The sequence below is a fragment of the Babylonia areolata genome, chromosome 16 (genome assembly GCF_041734735.1).
Source record: "Babylonia areolata isolate BAREFJ2019XMU chromosome 16, ASM4173473v1, whole genome shotgun sequence".
In the NCBI taxonomy this organism is placed as follows: domain Eukaryota; kingdom Metazoa; phylum Mollusca; class Gastropoda; order Neogastropoda; family Buccinidae; genus Babylonia; species Babylonia areolata.
In genome coordinates, this window is record NC_134891.1 from 7578380 (window position 1) to 7599100 (window position 20721).

The window sequence follows — 20721 nt, forward strand, 5'->3', positions numbered from 1 at the left end:
TTAACCTCAGAAGGCTTCAAGCAAAAACGAAGGTCATGACAGACATCATCAGAGACTTTTTGTTTGCTGATGATTGTGCCCTCAACGCTGGATCTGAAGCTGACATGCAACTCAGCGTCGACAAGTTTGCCACTGCCAGCAGGAACTTCGGCCTTACCATCAGCACGAGGAAAACTGAAGTTCTCCATCAGCCAGCCCCAGGGAAACCCTACGTTGAGCCCAACATCACAGTCAACGGTCAGAGACTCAGTGCGGTGGAGCGGTTCACATACCTTGGCAGCACACTGTCACGAAATGCAACCATCGACGATGAAGTGAACGTCAGGATTGCAAGAGCAAGCGCAACTTTTGGTAGACTCAATGCAAATGTCTGGAACAGAAGAGGCATTAGTCTTGAGGCCAAGCTAAAGGTCTACAGAGCAGTAGTTCTCTCCACACTACTGTACACCTGCGAAACTTGGACAGTGTACCAACGACATGCCAAGAAGCTGAACCACTTCCACACAACATGCCTCAGGAAGCTACTGAACATCAAGTGGCAAGACAAGACCCCAGACACAGAGGTGCTCGCAAAAGTCACCCTTCCCAGCATCTTCACCATCCTGATGCAGTCCCAGCTTTGCTGGGCTGGACACGTGGCGCGCATGCCAGACCATCGGCTGCCCAAAAGGGTCTTCTATGGCGAACTGCAACGAGGGAAGAGATCACACGGAGGTCAGAAGAAGCGCTTCAGAGATACTCTGAAAGTCTCTCTGAAAGCGTTTGATATCAACCCTGACTCCTGGGAGGAATCTGCAGTGGACCGTGACAAATGGCGCGCTGCTGTGCACAAAGGCGCCAAGTTGTGCGAGGCCAACAGGACTGCTGCAGCTGTTGAGAAGAGGCAGGCCAGAAAGTCACGGGCAAACAAGCTCCCTGACAATGGTATGCCTGTCTTTGTCTGCCCCAACTGTCAGCGCGAACATTTCGTGCGCAGATTGGACTATTCAGCCATCTGCGCATTCACAGATAGATTCATGAGCATCCTCCCCCCCCCCCACCCCACCACCACCCTCCCCCCATCCCCCAGCTGGATGACAACGATGGTCATCATCGATCTCGATGGACACACCACCATCATCATTCGTCACAGCTGTCAACACTTATCATTCATCACTGATCGTCATCTCTGGAAGAAGTGTCGTGAGTGTTGATGATATGTCCATTTTCTGTTAATCAGCGCAGTCATCAACATTGATGATACGAATGTCACTGACAACAAGTGTATCAGCAAATGTCAAGTCAGATCACAATGATAATAGATAGCACTTAAATCGCGTCAACGCCCCATATAACGGGCTCTAAGCGCCTCACATGAAACAATACATACACGCATAGTACATAATAACATACCGCTGCATATAAAAAAAAAAAAAAAAAAAAAAAAAATCTGTGTGTGTGTGTGTGTGTGTATCTATACACCAAGGCAGTTCGACAAATTGCAGATATGAAGAATATATATAATATATATATATATATATATATATATATATATATTTATACACCAAGGCAATACTACAAATTGCAGATACACACACACACACACACACACACATGAGACACAAAATTTGCCCCACACACGCACACACATACACACACACACACACACACAATATATATATATATATATATATATATATATATATGATGATTTCAGTACAGGGTGAAGTGGGGTGGTTAGAAGGAGGAAGAATGCAGACAATTAGCTATGCTCCATCACACCCAAAGGCCTGTTTGAGCAGGCGGGTTTTCAAGGCTTTTTTTGTTTGTTTTGTTTTAAATTATTTTTTTAAGGAGAACAGCGTTGACAAGTGACGGAGATCCAGAGAAAGAGAATTCCAGACAGAAAGTGTTTGATACTGAAAGGCCCTTCGGCAAAATAATGTCTTTGAAGAGGTTTTGAGGACTGGAAGGACCTTTTTAGCAGAAGCCCCGAGAAAACGGGAAAGTGTGTAAGCATAAAGGACAGAAGAGAAGTAAGATGGGAAAGATACTTCAAAGTGACGATGAGCCAATGTGGCAATTTTCACTGAATTCTCTACTGGATGGGTAACCAATGAAGCTGACGTAAGAGTGAATCTCTTTTGACTTTCTGAAAATGATTCTTGCAGTATTGTTTATAATCTGAAGGCGAGACAACAAATTAGAAGGCAGACCAGCAAGTCACTAAGTGAATTGCAGTGGTCAATGCGACTTAGGATCAAGGAACAAACAAGCTGAGTGGTTGCTTCAATAGTTACATACGGTCGAACGGTACGGATTTTCCTCAGGTGAATTTGAGGAAGAAGCTATAGTAAGTCAGGAGTCATCTGCAAAAATCACATCGATGTTGTCTGATGATGCCGTACAATGGTTGAATGTACAGACTAAATAATATTGGACCAAGAACTGAACCTTGGGGAACACCATATCGAACAGGAAGTGGTCTGGATTCAGAATGAGAACTGGAGATGAACGCCCTTTGAGTACGATTGGAGAGGTAAGGTTTGATTCCATCGAGAGCTGTGCCAGAGATTCCAAAAGTATGATGAAGACGGTTGAGAAGAATATCATGATCTATCGTGTCAAAAGCTGCAGAGAGATCGAGCAGACACAGAACTGAGACACCTCTGCTGTCTGTGCAGGACAATAATGTGTTGGATATGTGTAAGAGGGCTGTCTCTACTGTGATTCGGCCTGTATAGAGACTGAAACACCTCAAGGCCGCCGATTATGTTCTCCCCCTCCACTAGACCTTGAGTGGTGGTCTGGACGCTAGACATTCGGATGAGACGATAAACCGAGGTCCGGTGTACAGCATGCACTAAGCGCACGTAAGAGAATCCACAGCAACAAAAGTGTTGTTCCGGACAGAATTCTCTGTAGAAAAATCCACTTCGATAGGAAAAAACAAATAAAACCACACGCAGCAAAAATTTTTTAAAAATTCAGTGTAGCGATGCGCTCTCCCTGGAGAGAGCAGCCCAATTTTCACAGACAAAGAAAAAAAAACCCGAAATAAAACATACATACAAGTGCACAAGGTGGAACAGTCAGCGAAAGAATTCAATTCAACTCGGCTCATTCAAATGCTCGTCACCCCCGAAAACGGAGTATGGCTGCCTTCATAGCGGGGCTAAAAACGGTAATACACGTAAAAGCCCACTCATGTACATACGAGTGAATGTAGGAGTTGCAGCCCACGAACGAAGAAGAAGAAGAAGAAGAAGAAGAAGAAGAAGAAGTCGAAATCCTCGCCAACAAATATCAAAGCGAAATACGAGTGACTGATTAGCATCCTTCCCTAATCACCATGGTCGAATCAATTATTATGTAAAAAGAAAAAAAAAACACACACAAAAAAAACGTTCGGGTAACATGATATTACATTTAAAGTTAGAATGAAATGTGTGTGTGTGTGTGTGTGTGTGTGTGTGTGTGTTTTATGACAGCGTATATGTGTATGTGTGTGTGTGCGTGTGTGTACGCTTGCGCGTGTGTGTATGTATTGTCTCTGTGTGTGTATACCTTTGGGGGTTTTCTTCTTATGAGGGAGGGAGCACATATGCTCACACGCCCATCCTCCCACACTTGTGAAAAGAAACAACAAACACACAACACACACACACACACAGAGACAGACAGACAGACAGATAGAGACAGACAGACAGAGACAGACAGACAGACAGACTGACAGAGAGAGAGAGAGAGAGAGAGAGAGAGAGAGAGAGAGAGAAAGATAGAGAGAGAGATGTAACATGTAGAAAACTCATAGTAACATCTTATTCCTTTTTATTCACAAAAAAATGTCCGAATCACTTTTCGAAGAATCCATTTCAATATATCTCTCTCTCTCTCTCAACGCACACACATACATGTATACACAGATCTACTCACCCACCCACATATATGCACACACACACACACACACACAAACAAAAAACACACACACACACACACATGGGTAGATTGCCAGACAAACAGACAGACAGACACATCAATATCACTTATATTGGAAAGATGCAAAATGTTTACACGCATACACACACCTGATCTGAGCATGCACTTAAACACACACACACACACACACACACACACACACACACACACACACACACACACACACACACATGGGTAGATGGATAGACAGACACTGGGACAGACAGACACATTAATACCACTGACAGCGGAAAGATGAAAAATGTTTACATGCATACACACACATGAGCATGCACTTAAACACACACACACACACACACACACGCACACACACAACATATACACAAGCACACACACACACACACAACATATACCCAAGCACACACACACACACACACACACACACACACACACACACACAAACATGTGGGTACAACACACAAACCCCACACCCACATCCCAACTCCTTCACACATAATTCAGAAAACTGTTAACCACAGAGAAAAATACATCACTCCCATAGATCTTTAATAAATTCAAATCATGTCACTTAGTGCCCATACAACTACAAATGCCAAAAAGGGGCTAAAATCATTTTACACATTAAACTATTCATAAAATGGAAGTCAAACGATTTATCATACAAAAAGAAGGCAGTCAGATCACATAAAACATCTTTGCAACCTGAAATGACACTTAAAAAAGGGGGGAATTTCAATGTTTTATCCCTAAAGAAAAATGTCAAAATTAGATCATATCAGATGCTTTCTCTCTTCTTCTTCTTCGTATGCACACGAGTGGGCTTTTACGTGTATGACCGTTTTTACCCCGCCATGTAGGCAGCCATACTCCGTTTTCGGGGGTGTGCATGCTGGGTATGTTCTTGTTTCCATAACCCACCGAACGCTGACATGGATTACAGGATCTTTAACGTGCGTATTTGATCTTCTGCTTGCATATACACACGAAGGGGGTTCAGGCACTAGCAGGTCTGCACATATGTTGACCTGGGAGATCGTAAAAATATCCACCCTTTACCCACCAGGTGCCGTCACCGTGATTCGAACCCGGGACCCTCAGATTGACAGTCCAACGCTTTAACCACTCGGCTATTGCGCCCGTCATATCAGATGCTGAATTCCAACAGTCAGTAATGTTGGATAGTTGTGTGCAACTATGACCATCAGAACAGCAGTGGAGACAACTATTGTCTAATTATCTGGACTAGAAATTGATTATATAGTGGAGAGTGTCTTGCCAAAGTTGCATCCCCACTCTCTCTTGGCCAAGAGGAACTTTTGGATAGTTGAGATGATCCCAAAAGACCAACTTGCCACACCCCACACACCCCCGCCCCCCTAAGGCTATAGCACTATGAGTCAGGTGCAGTCTTGCCTCCTAGTCTGAGAGTCACAGACCTTCACAAAAGACTGTAAATGAATTCCCATTACGGTGGCTATCATCATCCAACACAGCTTTCAACATGGCTATCATCATTCAACACAGCTTTCAACATGGCTATCATCATTCAACACAGCTTTCAACATGGCTATCATCATTCAACACAGCTTTCAACGTGGCTATCATCATTCAGCATAGCTATCAACAAGGCTATCATCATTCAGCACAGCTATCAACATGGCTATCATCATTCAGCATAGCTATCAACACGGCTATCATCATTTAGCACAGCTTTCAACGTGGCTATCATCATTCAGCACAGCTTTCAACGTGGCTATCATCATTCAGCATAGCTATCAACGTGGCTATCATCATTCAGCACAACTATCAACGTGGCTATCATCATTCAGCACAGCTATCAACATGGCTATCATCATTCAGCATAGCTATCAACATGGCTACCAACATTCAGCATAACTATGGCTATCATCATTCAGCACAGCTATCAACATGGCTATCATCATTCAGCACAGCTATCAACATGGCTATCATCATTCAGCACAGCTGTCAACATGGCTATCATCATTTAGCACAGCTATCAACATGGCTATCATCATTTAGCACAGCTTTCAACGTTGCTATCATCATTCAGCACAGCTTTCAACGTGGCTATCATCATTCAGCATAGCTATCAACATGGCTATCATCATTCAGCACAACTATCAACGTGGCTATCATCATTCAGCACAGCTATCAACATGGCTATCATCTTTCAGCCCAGCTGTCAACGTTGACGGTAGAATCGTTATTCTTAAGCACGATGTCACCATCAATGTTGAAACAGCCATCATCATGGAAGAAGTGTAATGGTGATATGCCCATAATTTTTTTCTTTCTTTCTTTCTGTCAGCCAGCACAGTCTTCAACACTGAGGATACGAATCAATCATAACCGACCGTAACGAACACTCATAATAATGTTGACAAAGATTGACATATTTATCATAATGCTCCCTTGACTGGATGCCATCAGCTAACAAAGCCAGAGATGAAACATACACACACACACACACACACACACACAGAGAGAGAGAGAGAGAGAGAGAGAGAGAGAGAGAGAGAGAGAGAGAGAGAGAGAGAGAGAGAGAGGAAAAGTATTTTATTGTCCTCATAGCAATTCAGCCATACGGACAAAGGGGAATATCGTTTTGATTAAGCATAATCATTGTTGCACCTCTTGAGTAATTCTAACACACAAATACACATACCCACTCACGCACATGCACACGCACGAATACACACTTAGTAATGCACGCACTCACATACGTACAGATATATACACAAAACGTGCGCTCGCACGCAACAGTTAAGTGTGGATCATCTTGAGATTAGTTGTCATTTTGGGGGGTTCCATTATGTTTTTTTTCTCTCACACATACATCGCTTCTGCTATGAATCTGGCTGAGAGCTTTCAACGAGTTTTCATTATCATTCGAAATAATGTTTACAGGATTCGGGTTACCTAGGAAATGATTTATCAGACTACACTGAACCCCCCCCCCCCTCCCGCCCCCCCCCCCCCCCCCCCAGGCCCCCCCCCTCCCCCCACTCCCCGTTTATCGTCGTATGTGGTGCAACGAAAGAGACCGTGGATTTCATCCTTCATTGCAACTCACGTACATTCGACACACGTTATTTGAAGAGAGAGAGAGAGAGAGAGAGAGAGAGAGAGAGAGAGTTGACACTTAAAAATGTTATTGTCATTACCTAAAAATGGTCTTTTGACAAGGGTTAACGACCATCACTTGACGCGCGCAATAGCCAAGTGGTTAGAGCGTTGGACTTTCAATCCGAGGGTCCCGGGTTCGAATCTCGGTGACAGCGCCTGTTGAGTTAAAGGGGTGGAGATTTTTCCGATCTCCCAGGTCAATATTTGTGCAGACCTGCTTGTGCCTGAACCCCTTTCGTGTGCATACGCACGCAGAAGATCAAGTACGCACGTTAAACTTGGTAATAAAGACATATTCTATTCTATTCTGTTCTAAACATACTCTAACCCATGTCGGTGTTCGGTGGGTTATGAAAACAAGAACATACCAAGTATGCACACCCCCGAAAGCGGAGTATGGCTACCTACATGGCGGGGTAAATAAACAAAAGGGTCATACACGTAAAATGTTACATGTCTGTCTGAGTGTGTATGTGTGCATGCCTGAAATCTGATTGACACAGGAAACGAATGATGAGCGCCCAGTGACAGCCGTCAGTAGGCTCTAACCAGGTAGGCAGCCTGTTGTGCGAATGACCCCGTGTTTGTAAAGCGCTTAGAGCTTGGTCTTCTACCGAGGATAGGCGCTATATAAGTATTCATATCAATCAATCAATCTTTTGGGACGCCAACAGATTACCTATGTGATTTCATGTGTTATCTGCTTTCGTTCAAGAACATATCAGCGCCAGATCAGCTTGGCTAACTGCCTTCTAATGCATCATTTTACTTGTGGTTAACCGATCATTGTGGTGTTTTTTGTTTTTCTGCAATGAACATGGCAACCAGTCTGATTCAGTTTTCGTCATCAGACAGAAACAACATCCGCCACCCCCCCTCCCCCACACCCCCCTCTCTTTCTATTCTCTTATCCCCATCTCTCTATCTCACTCACACTCTCCGTCACCATCCCTCCCCCCTCTGTGTCTATTTTCTTATCTTCATCTCACTTTGTCTCTGACTTTCTCTCCATCAGGGGCAAGCTAGCCCATCCAGCTTGCTGGGGGTGAAGAGTGAAAAGTAGTAACCTGCTTGCAGCTCCACACTTGACCACGTTAACTGTTAGGCAATTTATGAAGTGGACAATTGATTAGGACTTTTTGATAATGTGTCAGTCCTTTCTTCTGACAGAATAATCAGTTTAGTGATTACTGCCAATGACTGAATGGTGATGACCACCACTTTCACAAACCAGTTAGCAGACACTGATTTTTTTTTCTCTTCAGAATACTAAAGCTGCCATCCAGATATGTATCGTGACTGTTATTCGCTTCCATGTGTGTGATTGACTGAATCAGTGTGTGTCAGTGGAGTACTTGCATAAGCTACAATAGTTGAATCCTTTGACACGTTACAGCTTCTCCCAGACTTTCCAATGGTCAACACAGGTTAGTGAGCAGCATGCCAATGTATTATACAGTGCTAGAAAATGCATTTTGCGTCCTGTGCAAACTCTGTGAAAATTAGATTTAGTGTGTTCAAAATGTGTCAGAATGCATGTGTTAAGAAAATGGTGATAAGCATGCCTACTTTTTCGAACAGGTATCCTGAGAAAAATAATCGGATGTTCATAATCGAGTTTCCTATCGTTTTGAAGGCTAAGACTTCACCTTCACCTTCACCTCTCCCGTAGTCTGGGTTCAGACCGTTGGGGCACCGCTGCTGACCTGGCCACCACCCCTCTCCACTCTTCACGGTTTTCTGATTTCCTCAGGGCGTCACCGAGCGTCAAGCCTGTCCACCCCCGGATGTTGTCTTCCCATCTCTTCTTCTGCCGTCCTCTCCTTCTGCCTCCTTGTACGGTGCCTTGCAGGAACGTTTTGGCAAGACCAGATGATCGGGAGATGTGTCCATACCACCTAAGTTTGCGTTTTTTCACTATGGACAGAAGGTCTTCGTAGGGTCCAATACTTTGCTTGATTCTGTTCTTCACTTCCGTGTTAGTGATGTGGTCTCTGTAGGAGATGCCAAGTAGTCTACGAAAGCATCTCATCTCGACAGCTTGGATTCTTCTCTCGATGTCTGCAGTCAGGGTCCAAGTCTCGCAGGCGTAGAGCAATATTGATGTAACCAGGGAACGCATCAGTCTGATTTTTGAGCTGAGAGCGATGTTTTTGTTGTTCCAGATGGTGTTCAGCTTGTTGAGTGCCGTTGTTGTTTGGGCAATTCTCGAGAGTACTTCTGGTTTAGATCCTTCATCTGACACGATTGCTCCCAGATATTTGAAGCTGTGGACTGTTTTAAGCTTTTCGTCGTTGACTTTGATGTCAATGCTGATGCCGTTGGTGTTGTTAGTCATCAGTTTGGTTTTCTCCGCACTGATTTGCATTCCATACGATGTGGAGGCTTTGTCTAGATGTTTGACCAGGCTTGCCAGTTCTTCTTCTTTTCCAGCCAGTCCATCAATGTCGTCGGCAAAACGTAGGTTTGTGATTGTTCTGCCGCCTATGCTGACTGTTCCTACATGCTCTTCCAGTGCGTCAGTCATTATTCTTTCTAAGAAGATGTTGAAGAGTGTTGGGGAGAGTAGACAGCCTTGTCTCACTCCGACTGTGGTTCTGAACCAGTCCCCGATGCTATTGTTGAGGTAGACGGCGCTGGTGGCTTTGTCATAGAGGTGCTGTATCAGTCTGATCAGGTTGGCGTTGATGTTGTACAGATTCACGGTAGCCCACAAAGCTGCATGCCAGACCCTGTCAAATGCCTTCTTAAAATCAATGAAGACGTGGTAGAGGTCTTGTTGGTGTTGATGGTACCTCTCACATTGCAACCTCAAGTTGAAGATTTGTTCAGTTGTGCTCCTTCCTGGTCTGAAACCTGCCTGTTCTTCAGCAATGATGTTTTCTGCTTGTGGTTTCAGTCTGTTAAGCAGGATCTTCAACATGACTTTGCTGGGATGACTAATCAGGCTGATGGTGCGGTAGTTTTGACACTGCTGGAGACTGCCCTTTTTGGGAAGGGTGATGATCAGTGATTGTGTCCATGGTGTGGGCAATTCCCCTGTTTGCCAGATCTTGTTGCAGATTTTCAGTAGCACATCTATCATAACTTCACCCCCTGCTTGGACCAGTTCTGATGGGATGTTGTCCACTCCTGCCGATTTCCCTTTTTTTCAGCGATGCTATTGCTGCCTCAATTTCTTCACGGAGTATGGGGTGATTACTGTTATCAGTGGCTGGTGGAACATTCAGTATTGCTGGATCACCTGTGGTCTGCATGTTGTATAGCTCTGAGCAGTATTCTGTCCATCGCTTTAGGATGTCTTGTTCTTCTGTTAGACATTTTCCATCCTTAAGGCTAAGACTGTATTCTTTAAAACCGTACTGTTAATAAAACGATTGCGGTGACAAGCAACGTGTTATCAGATGTTAAAGAAGATGTGTTGTTTTCTCTCTGTGGCCGCTGCCATCGCTCGGCACAGCACACACCGCTCTGCTGGTCTTTCTCCCTCCCTACAGCTGGTAACAGCTAGAGGCGCGACATGGAAGAGCACTCATGGCGCTTTGTGCAGCTATCTCTTCCAAGCCACATTTCTAACCATCCCAGCTGCTGCGTGTTATTTTTAATCGGTGCCCTTCCTTCCCGAGTTGAACCGCGGGGTCAAGTTCGCTACTGTGATGAACTAAAAGTTAAGCGCTGAGCACGTGGTGTGTGTGTGGGTGTGGGTGTGTGGGGAGGTGGGGCTGGGATGGTGTTTTAAGGGGGATGATTTATACAGAGAAAGGATCAACTATAACAATGGAATAAGCAATTCATAAACACCTGTGAAACAGCAATTACCAACATGAACAACAACAAATTAATATTCAAAAATTAAATATCGGTAGGTTGCATCACAGAGAAACAGTCCTGTTGGCCATTTGCTGACCATGTGTGAAGAAGATAATCATGATCATTTCGTTTATTTATTTATAGTCTGTTCATCTAAGATGATGATATTAGACTGAAAATAAATGGTATTATTATTATTATTTGGATTATTATCATTTCTATCATACTGATGATTCTTATTATTAATTAGAAATCAGAATTTCTGTATATTCAAATGAAAAGGGGGGCGGTTGAGGTGGAGGGGAGGGGGATGGGGTGGGGTGGGGGACGGGTCTAAGAAAGGAAGAGAGAGAGAGAGACAGACAGAGACAGAGACAAACACACACACACAGAGAACAGAATGTGGAAAAGATAGAGTACAAAATCTAAAATGGAGAGGGTGAGTCTCAGTGATTGGAGAAAGAAAAATCATAATATTGGAAGGGTGTGTGTGAGAGGCGGGACGGGGGAAGCAGGATTAGGGCAAAATTAGGAATCAACAGCTCTACAAATATTCAGATAATCATGATTTAAAAAAAAGAAAGAAAAAAAAAGACTTTACTTGCTAGTTATTTTGTGCACGAGAGAGAATGTGTGTTCGTGTGTGTCAGTGCGCACGCGCACGCGTGCACGCCAAGTCTCACGAGATGAGCGTTCATAAATAGATGGAGTGTTCATTTAAAAAAAAACAAAAAACAAAACAAAAAACAAACAAACAAACAAACCCAAACTAATCTGACCTGTTTAACCTGCCTGCCACCTCCATGCCTTCGTTGGAATTGTGGTCATCAAGTATTGAGATATTCTTGTATTTGTATGTATTTGTATTACTCTTTTTTGTCACAACAGATTTCTGCGTGAAATTCGGGCTGCTCTCCCCGGGGAGAGCGCGTCGCTACACTGACAGCGCCACCTTTTTTTTTTTCTTTCTTTTTTCTTATCTTTTTTTTTCTACCTGCAATTTTATTATTTTTCCTATCGAAGTGGATTTTTGAACAGAAAATTGCCAGGGACAACCCTTTTGTTGCTGTGGGTTCTTTTACGTGCGATAAATACATGCTGCTGCACACGGGACCTCGGTTTATCGTCTCATCCGAATGACTAGCGTCCAGACCACCACTCACGGTCTAGAGGAGGGGGAGAAAATACTGGCGACTGCCGGTGTGATTCGAGCCAGTGCGCTCAGATTCTCTCGCTTCCTAGGCGGACGCGTTACCTCTTGACCATCTTGCGTATGGGCATATGGCTGATTATGAGTATTTATGAAAGCAAGATGCTCTGAATACTCTTCCTAACAAAACGAGTGCTTCGTTGAAAGTCGACAGTACAAAACCTTCACACTGAATGCTGAGTGTATAAATCACAACAACAACCTTTCTAGGACTTGAGTCATCCTTAATTAAACATCTAATGTTTTAGATGAGTGAGATATGTCTAAAAAAAAAAAAGTCTATTCCCACAGTATATTCAGATGGACGTATCCCATTACATGACAGAATTGTGCTGACAGATTTATGAATCCATCTGACTTCAGTACTACACAAAAGTAGTTCCTATTTGAACTGTAAAAAAAGAGGTGAACTGGTTGCTTATCAGTATGTCAGAAATAAGTGCTCAGTTTTGTGAATAAAACTAAAATACAATAGTAACCTGATTTTTTTGGGAAAAAAAAAAGTTTCCCCCAAAATGTCTTCTTTACAGTTTTGTGTCTCCTTCCCAGAAGTGCATTGTCATTATACATAGAACATGTTGTTGTTTTGTTTTTAGTTGTTTTTTGTTGTTGTTTGTTTTGTTTTTTTCTTTTGTTTTTTCTTTTTTGTTTATTTGTTGTTGTTTGTTATTTTTAGTGTGTGTGTGTGTGTGTGTGTGTGTGTGTGTGTGTGTGTGTGTGTGTGTGTGTGTGTGTGTGTGTTTACATTGGTTATATATTTGTAGCCGTGGTTCCGAGTGGTTATTCAAGGGTACGGCACAAAAGACTTAACTAATTGATTGAATGAAAGGATAGACAAGATCCCACGCACAGGCCAGGAACATATAGAGGCCAGTCACAAATGGGTTTTTCTATTGTTTTATTTACAATAGTTGTGTAGAGAAACTAAGAAGACATAAAGGAGAAGATGATGAGAAGATAAAAAGAGAAGAGAATAGAAGAGAAGAGAAGATAAAAAGAGAAGACAGTGCCTGGAATGACACAAACAAATGTCATTAGCACAACATGTCGGCACAAGTGAATAATAAAGCACATGTATACATATTACATGGAAAGATTATCACTTGGTATTCCATATGTGTGAAGACCAAACACTGACATCAAATGACATTCCTAATACATTTAAATAGTGCAGTTAAAGTGATTGAAGCGATGCTGACTTGGTGAAAGTACACTGACAGTATAGATTAGGTAAAGCTTATACTGTGTCAAAGTGACTCAAATGAATCAGTTTATCATGTTGCACTATACGGGAGTAAGCCGTATAGGAGAAAGCATGATAACTAAATTACAATTAACAGACTGATACATATCAGGTGGTTTTAACCAATAACTGATATTAATCAAACACTATCTTGTAATCACCTCAACAGAATACTGCACACCTCTTAGAGTACTGAGCACACTGTAGCAGTACAATTGATATCAGCATGTAAAATAATACATGAATAATAAACAAGATAATAGAATCAGTGGCTTTGATATTATACTGGCAAACTGATAGACCAGATAGTAAGTGAAGCACCATCATGGCTTAACCATTAAGTGGTGAATGAACTTTACCCACTCACTAGAACATTCTGGAACAAACTATCTGTGTCCAGAGACGTCACTGACTGTGACGTTAAGAAGAATCAAATGGAATACTGTTCCGAGCATATGACGACATGGCGATTATTTAGATCAATCATAGCCGATCTGTGACTAACATGTCAAAGCAATAACTGAACAAAGAATTAACTGAACAAAGCAATAACTGAACATACTCATATGAACACAAGTACTGTGTCGAACAATACAATTTACACATCAACACATTCTACACACTAGTACTTACAGCAATACGTAGCGAGGTGTCAGCCGTTGTGGGGGCACACACGACACAACACACTGCTCGACGCAGCAAGAGAGAGAGAGAGAGAGAGAGAGAGCAGGCTCTGGTCAGATGACTGACCAGGTATGAAAGGACCACTCATCACTCACTGTGCCAATTTATGCAAGTTTAGCGGACCGCAAAGGCCGTCACGTGGGCTTGCAAGCAGATCGTCACTAATCACGGAGAATCCGATGACAATTGTGTTTGTTTAAAGGTGTTCAGTGACAGATTTCTAAATGATTCCTGAACCGATTTACGTCGGATATGTTGCAAAAGAAAGAGCTCAACACCTACTTTATAATGAGTATAAAATGAAGTGTTAGTTATTTAAGATGAATTTATAATCTTAATTTAAGTCACCTGAACAGGGTCAGTTTTAACGAGCTCGTCGCTGAAAATTACAAACTGCGTTAAATCAGTGTAACGTAGGCAAGCATAAATGGAATAGATTTAAAGATGGAATTGCGACGATTCTGCCAGTATATAATACTTGTAGTTTACTGATCTGACAAAAGAGGTATTAATTAATTACGGTGGAACAGAAACACAAGTTTGCTCTCAGCCAATGACGTACCGCGATGCGACACTGGCCGAGCAGATGGCCTGGCGAGGATAAAATGATGTAAGCGGAGTGACGTCACACAAGTCTGGGCGCTGGTAAGGAGGGAAAACGTCGTCTGCTTTAGCTTGTGTGTGAGCAGTTTTGGAGCAAGCATAGGGCGCTTGGTCACATATTTTTTGTATGTGTGTGTGTGTGTGTTTCTTTTTTCTGTTTTTTTGTTTGTTTGTGCGTGTGCGAGTGTGTGAGATTGTGTGGATGAGAACACACATGAGATATACAGGTTATGTAACTATATGGCAGATTATGTAAAAGTGTTCCTTTTGTATTATTCTGATTTTTTGTGTTTATTATTCTTTTCTTTTCTGTTTTTTTCTTGTATGCCTTATTGTTGCCACTATATTTGTAAAATCGTGAATAAAAAGGTTGAAAAAAAAAGAACATGTGGAAATAACTAATTCTTTAAGATTGTGCATCCGCATTTCAAACTCCCGACACTTAAACCCTCAAAGTGAAATGTTTTCACAACTCAGCCATCACGTAGGGCGCCATACTGGTAAGCTAGACAGATTGACAGTAGGATAGCGGATATATAAGTAGATAGATAATTAGATAATCAGACAGATACAGATACAGACAACTGGAAAGATAATTGGAGAAATATACATATAATGTAGATAGGTGAATGTATAAAGAGAGACTATATAAATATAGATAGATAGATGTAGATAGATATGAGTACAAATGTGCAAGTGTGTATTTGGAAAATAGATAGATAGATAGATAGATAGATAGATAATTATAAATAGATAGTGTCTAACCAATAACTGATATTAATCAAACACTATCTTGTAATCACCTCAACAGAATACTGCACACCTCTTAGAGTACTGAGCACTCTAAATAGATAGTGTGTGTGTGTGTGTGCGTGTGTGTGTGTATAATGTGTCTCTGCCTTTTGGTATTCCTATCTAATCACTTTTTTTTTTTCAGAACAAAATTATGCACGTCTGTTTCCCCCCAAAAGTATTGCAGTGCAATGAATGTTGTGCAGTGTACGACACATCAACTCATCACCCAGTCAGCGTGGGATTCCAACCATTTCAGAAGTTTGGCTTCATTAGACTTTCTCCGTTTCTCAGCCAGTGTGTTGAACGTGTATATGAAAGGGTTGATTGCAGAGTTTAAGGGTAATATGAAAATGGCTAAAGCAACATTCATTTCTCCTGGGATGGGAGTACCAGCCGATGCTAGCATGCCACAAATTCCGATGGGAAACCAGCACACAAAATCCGTTACTGCAACAGTGATCAACCGTCGAGCTATGGTCATGTCCCGTGATGTTCTTGTGGTGTTGGTTTTCAAGGCGTCCTTTTGAATGGACCAGTATATGACGGCCTGACCAGCAGAGATGAATAAAAACAGAACAAAATTCAGGATGATTAATACACCGAAAGAGTAAACTTTACCTTTGAACACTCGTTTTGTAACTGGTAAAGGAATGCAGATACCTACCTGGTTATAAAACTCCCACTCTGATGTCATAGGAAGTAAAGGTATCAAGGCAAGAAGAAATCCAGCAAGCCAAATCAGGAGACAAGCCTTCACTGCTGATCTTCTGTCAAATCGAAATGTACTGAATGGAAAACGAATAACAAGAAAACGGTCCAGTGTGATGAGCCAGATGATCAGAGCTGAAACCTCACTCGACAACAATGACAAAAAGCCAGCCACCTTACAGGTCACACTATTTTTCCATGTGTCCTCGTAATGAAGATATTCGCCACTGTATCGTTGGTCGGCTGTCCCAATGATAGCTACGTAAACTCCCATCAGAAAATCAGCCATGGTCAGATTCATGACAAAGACACTGAAGCCACTTGAAGAAGCCATGCTCTTTGCAAAGAGACGTGCACAGAAACAGAAGATGTTACCAGTCACTGATAAACAGGTGATCAGCCAGAGAAATGCGCGGTACGTCCACGACTTCAGTAAATCCTGACATGACGATATTTCGTCTCTTGGAGCATAGCATGATGACTCATCAAAGTTACTGGGGAGTACCTCTTTACAGCATATCTTATGGTTTTCTGAGACGATGACTTGTAGACCAGAAAGATCTTTGAATATATCCAGTGGAAACGTTTCCACGGGAGTACCGTTCATATACAGTGCAGTCAGTTGTGGTGTGAACTGAAACCCTTCTGTGCTGATGGTGTGGATAGAAGTAAAAGTTAAGTTCAGTGTTTGTACTTTGTGAAAAGGTAAGAAGACATTGCCTTCTAGCACTGTTAGGGATGTGTGTGACAGATCCACTGTGGTCAGTGTGTACTGCTGATTATCAGAGGAGAGATCAGCACGGAGTGAAGTAATCGGGTTGTTGGACAAGGACAATTCTTGAAGATTTTTAACGCTGAGAAAGCATGCCATATCGATGTGCCTGAATTTGTTGCCGTTCAGGTCCAGAACCCTTAAATTCACCATTCTCAGTTGTGGCAGGAGAGTCAGGTGACACTTGGCAAGACTCAAATGAATGAGGTGTGCATGATCGTTCACATCAGACAGTGTCATTCCTGAACCCGTTGCATCCAGATAACGGAGCTGGGAGAAGAGTGTTGTAGAGAAAGGCTGTTGACAAATAAACGTGTGACCTTGACACATACAACCTAGAGGACAGGTGACACCACACATCAATTCATCGTCAACCATTGGGCATTGTGGCCACTTGTCACACACATGCTCACTATGTATACACATCGAGGATGCCTTACATCTGAAAAATCCCGGACACTTTGGGTCATCACATCCCTGTTCATCCTGGTGTTCAAAACAATCGTACATCCCATTGCATCGTGTGTAGACAGGCAGGCAGTCGTTGAACTGGCCAGGACAGCGATAGTGGGTGTTTGGACAAGACTCATTCAAATTCATTGGAAATAAACCAAACTTATTGATACGGTTAAAGTTGATAAAAACTGGAGATGGAACATATTCTTGCCGAATGTCTGTACTCTTGAAGCGTTCACAGTTCTTTTCATCACTTTTGTCCCAGCAGTCAGATTGTTGATCACACACATATTCATAAGGTAAGCACTCACCATTCTTACATGTATACATGCCACGGCAGATAGGATAGCTGCAGATAGATTCATCACTCCTATCTTGACAATCATATATGTGGTCACACAACACAGTATAGGACAGCATGGCAGACTTGTCAAAACAGATGAATGCAGGGAATAGGGCAGCGCTGCTATGCACTGAATGAGTTCTATTTTTGTGTGACAGTTCATCAGCAGAAACACCACAATGCTCGTCTTGTTTACACATATCATGATTGTAAAATCTACACAATTGAAAAGTGTATGTCACATGGCCACCGAGACACACGGTCAGAAACTGGTGTTTTGCGGACCAAACGTGTGTGCTGGACAAAGAAATTGCCTGTGGATGAACAGAGTGCATGCCTGTCTTGTTATGTCTGATTTCACAAACAAACCCAAGGTCATCCAAGTTCCATGCACGATCACAGCAATCACTGGACTGCAGTTCTTCGTGGAAGGTTTTATAGCATTGCATCACTCCACTGTGATAAAGGAGACGACCACGGTACAGATAATGATAAAGAACAGTACGGCCCTCCAGAGTCTCATGTATGTACATTCTGGGCAAATCAACATCATTATAGTAAGCCCCAGTCAAGAGATTAAACAGCCTGCGCGGGTGCATATGTGTTAAGTTTCTAAGTGAACCATACCAATCACCGGCACATTTTGGAAAACTTAGCTTCCCCCCAGACGACTGACAGTACCTATCACCTGCTTTTAGAAGGTCTACAAAGTCGCCGGTCAGTTCCGTCTCCTTTTCAAATTTGTAGCAGCTGTTACAAAATGCCACCAGACCCTGACATTCAGGACTGCTGAAGGAACAGTGCTCTGTTTCATCCCGTCCGTCTTCACACTCTGTTTTATGGTTACAGGCCACATGGTGATGGAAGCTGGCATAGTTAGCCACCGAACAGTTCAACAAACCACTGGGAAGCTTTTGAGGCGCCTTACGCTCAGCAAAAAAAGAGAGAAAAAGTTGAAAGCAGTTTGTTTTCGTTTTGCTACATGTGTCTCCCATAACAACTACTGTGATTTTTGTGGCCTGAAATACATGAACAAAATCAGAAGAAAAATCCGTAGACCTACTCCAGACAAGATACATCGCTTCTTTGGTTCTGTTGGAATGTGATGAACTATCATCATGTTCCACGCAATGTCGATACAGAATGACTCTTAGCAATTGTCGCACGTTTTCTTTAAAACTGACCATGACCGTGCTTTTTGATGGCAAAGAAAATGTCCTCCTCAAAGAAAACAAAATACCAGAGGAACTGCTATTTTCCCCCACAGTTACATAGCCGGACGACGGTGATGTTGTCAACAGCAACAGAGGCTCTGGTTCTTTGGGAAAGGATACTAAGATATTTTCATGGATTAGAAAAGAACAAAGCAGTCTAATGACAAACCAAGTAAGCAATGAACCAAGCCAATAGCCAGCCAATAAAAACAGCCAAGTAAGCAATGACCCAAGCCAACAGCCAGCCAATAAAAACAGCCAAGTAAGCAATGAACCAAGCCAACAGCCAGCCAATAAAAACAGCCAAGCAAGCAATGAACCAAGCCAACAGCCAGCCAATAAAAACAGCCAAGCAAGCAATGAACCAAGCCAATAGCCAGCCAATAAAAACAAAGTGCAAACCATTCGGTAATTGATAATAATAATATGAAAAAAGTCTTTAGTTTGCGTCCAAATTTTAATAAGAGTGTGTTCCGATGACAGGGAAACATGATTAACTGTCTTTCCACATGTACCTCTGAGAGCTTTTCCGATCTATCTATCTACCTATCTATCTATATCTATCTATGCGCGTGTGTGTGTGTTTGTGTGTGTATATAAATGTGTGTGTGTGTGTGTGTGTGTGTGTGTGTGTGTGTGTGTGTGTTCCATCGTTTTGGTAATGTGATGGATTTAAACATCCTGGTGGGTTTTTTATTTTTATCTTTATTATTTAATTATTTATTTATTTATTTATTCATTCATTTATATATTTATTTAACTTTTTGCAGCTTGGATCTTGCACAGTGTGTTGTGACTAGCTGGAGTAAGTAGCACGAGGTGTCAGCCTTTTGCATTGGCAGTAACATGAAGCTTCCTCCAGAGCCTATTCCACAACCAACTGCCATCGGACTCACCTTGTCTTCTTCTTGCTTTTTTGTTTGTTTGTTTCTTTACAGTCTCCATCCAGCGGGCACGGTGCTTGTCGATGTTTTCCTCAATGGCAGCAGGGATATCAGGGTCGATTGGACACGTCTCCGTGTCTGAGGTAGCACGGAACCCAGTCTCAAGTTGGCCGTCAGTGAGGTGGTTAGGGGACCGAACGCTATCATGGATTGCAGGATCTTGAACGTGCGTATTTGATCTTCTGCTTGCGTATGCACGCGAAAGGGGTTCAGGCGCTAAGCAGGTCTGTACATATGTTGACCTGGGAGATCGGAAAAAAAAAATCTCCATCCTTTACCCACCAGGCGCCGTCTGTTGCCGAGATTCGAACCCGGGACCCTCAGATTGAAAGTCCAACGCTTTAACCACTCAGTTATTGCACCCGTCCCCCCAGTGGAACGAAAAGCTCGTGGGGTCATCACGGTCAGTCCAGAAATGAAATGGAACACACAATGATATACACTGAACTACTTCACCACAAAATTTGTAATGTGATCTTTTATATTGAAGGCTTCCATCTGTCCCTGATGATAGCGACGAAGACTCACTGTGTACAATGTAATCTTTTTTTTTTTGTGATCGCTGCTAGCTTTCCCTGATGGTACTGACGATGATTGTGATGTGACCACAACCACGCTGGTCATCTAGGTATTGATGATTTATGGTGAAGGAATCCCATTTCATTGTCAGTACTTTTCTGTGGATCACTCAACTTTTGTGTCAAGACACACCCCGCCTCCTCCCAACCTCCCCCTCCCCCTTCTAGAGCAGAGGTCGAGAGCTGTTAAAAAAACAAAAAAACAAACAAACAAACAAACAAAACAAAAAATCATCCATCCCTTATTCCCAGAATACACAAACACATAATCTGTA

General features: G+C 42.5%; 1 protein-coding gene across 1 annotated transcript in view; it reads right to left on the reverse strand.

Moving 5' to 3' along the window:
• Positions 1-5343: 5343 nt before the first annotated feature.
• Positions 5344-20721, reverse strand: part of LOC143290837 (palmitoyltransferase ZDHHC22-like) — an 87614-nt gene continuing 72236 nt past the window's right edge. The window contains exon 5 of the transcript XR_013056446.1: positions 5344-5375. The gene's annotated coding sequence lies outside the window, so the exon portion shown is untranslated. The remainder of the gene's footprint in view (positions 5376-20721) is intronic.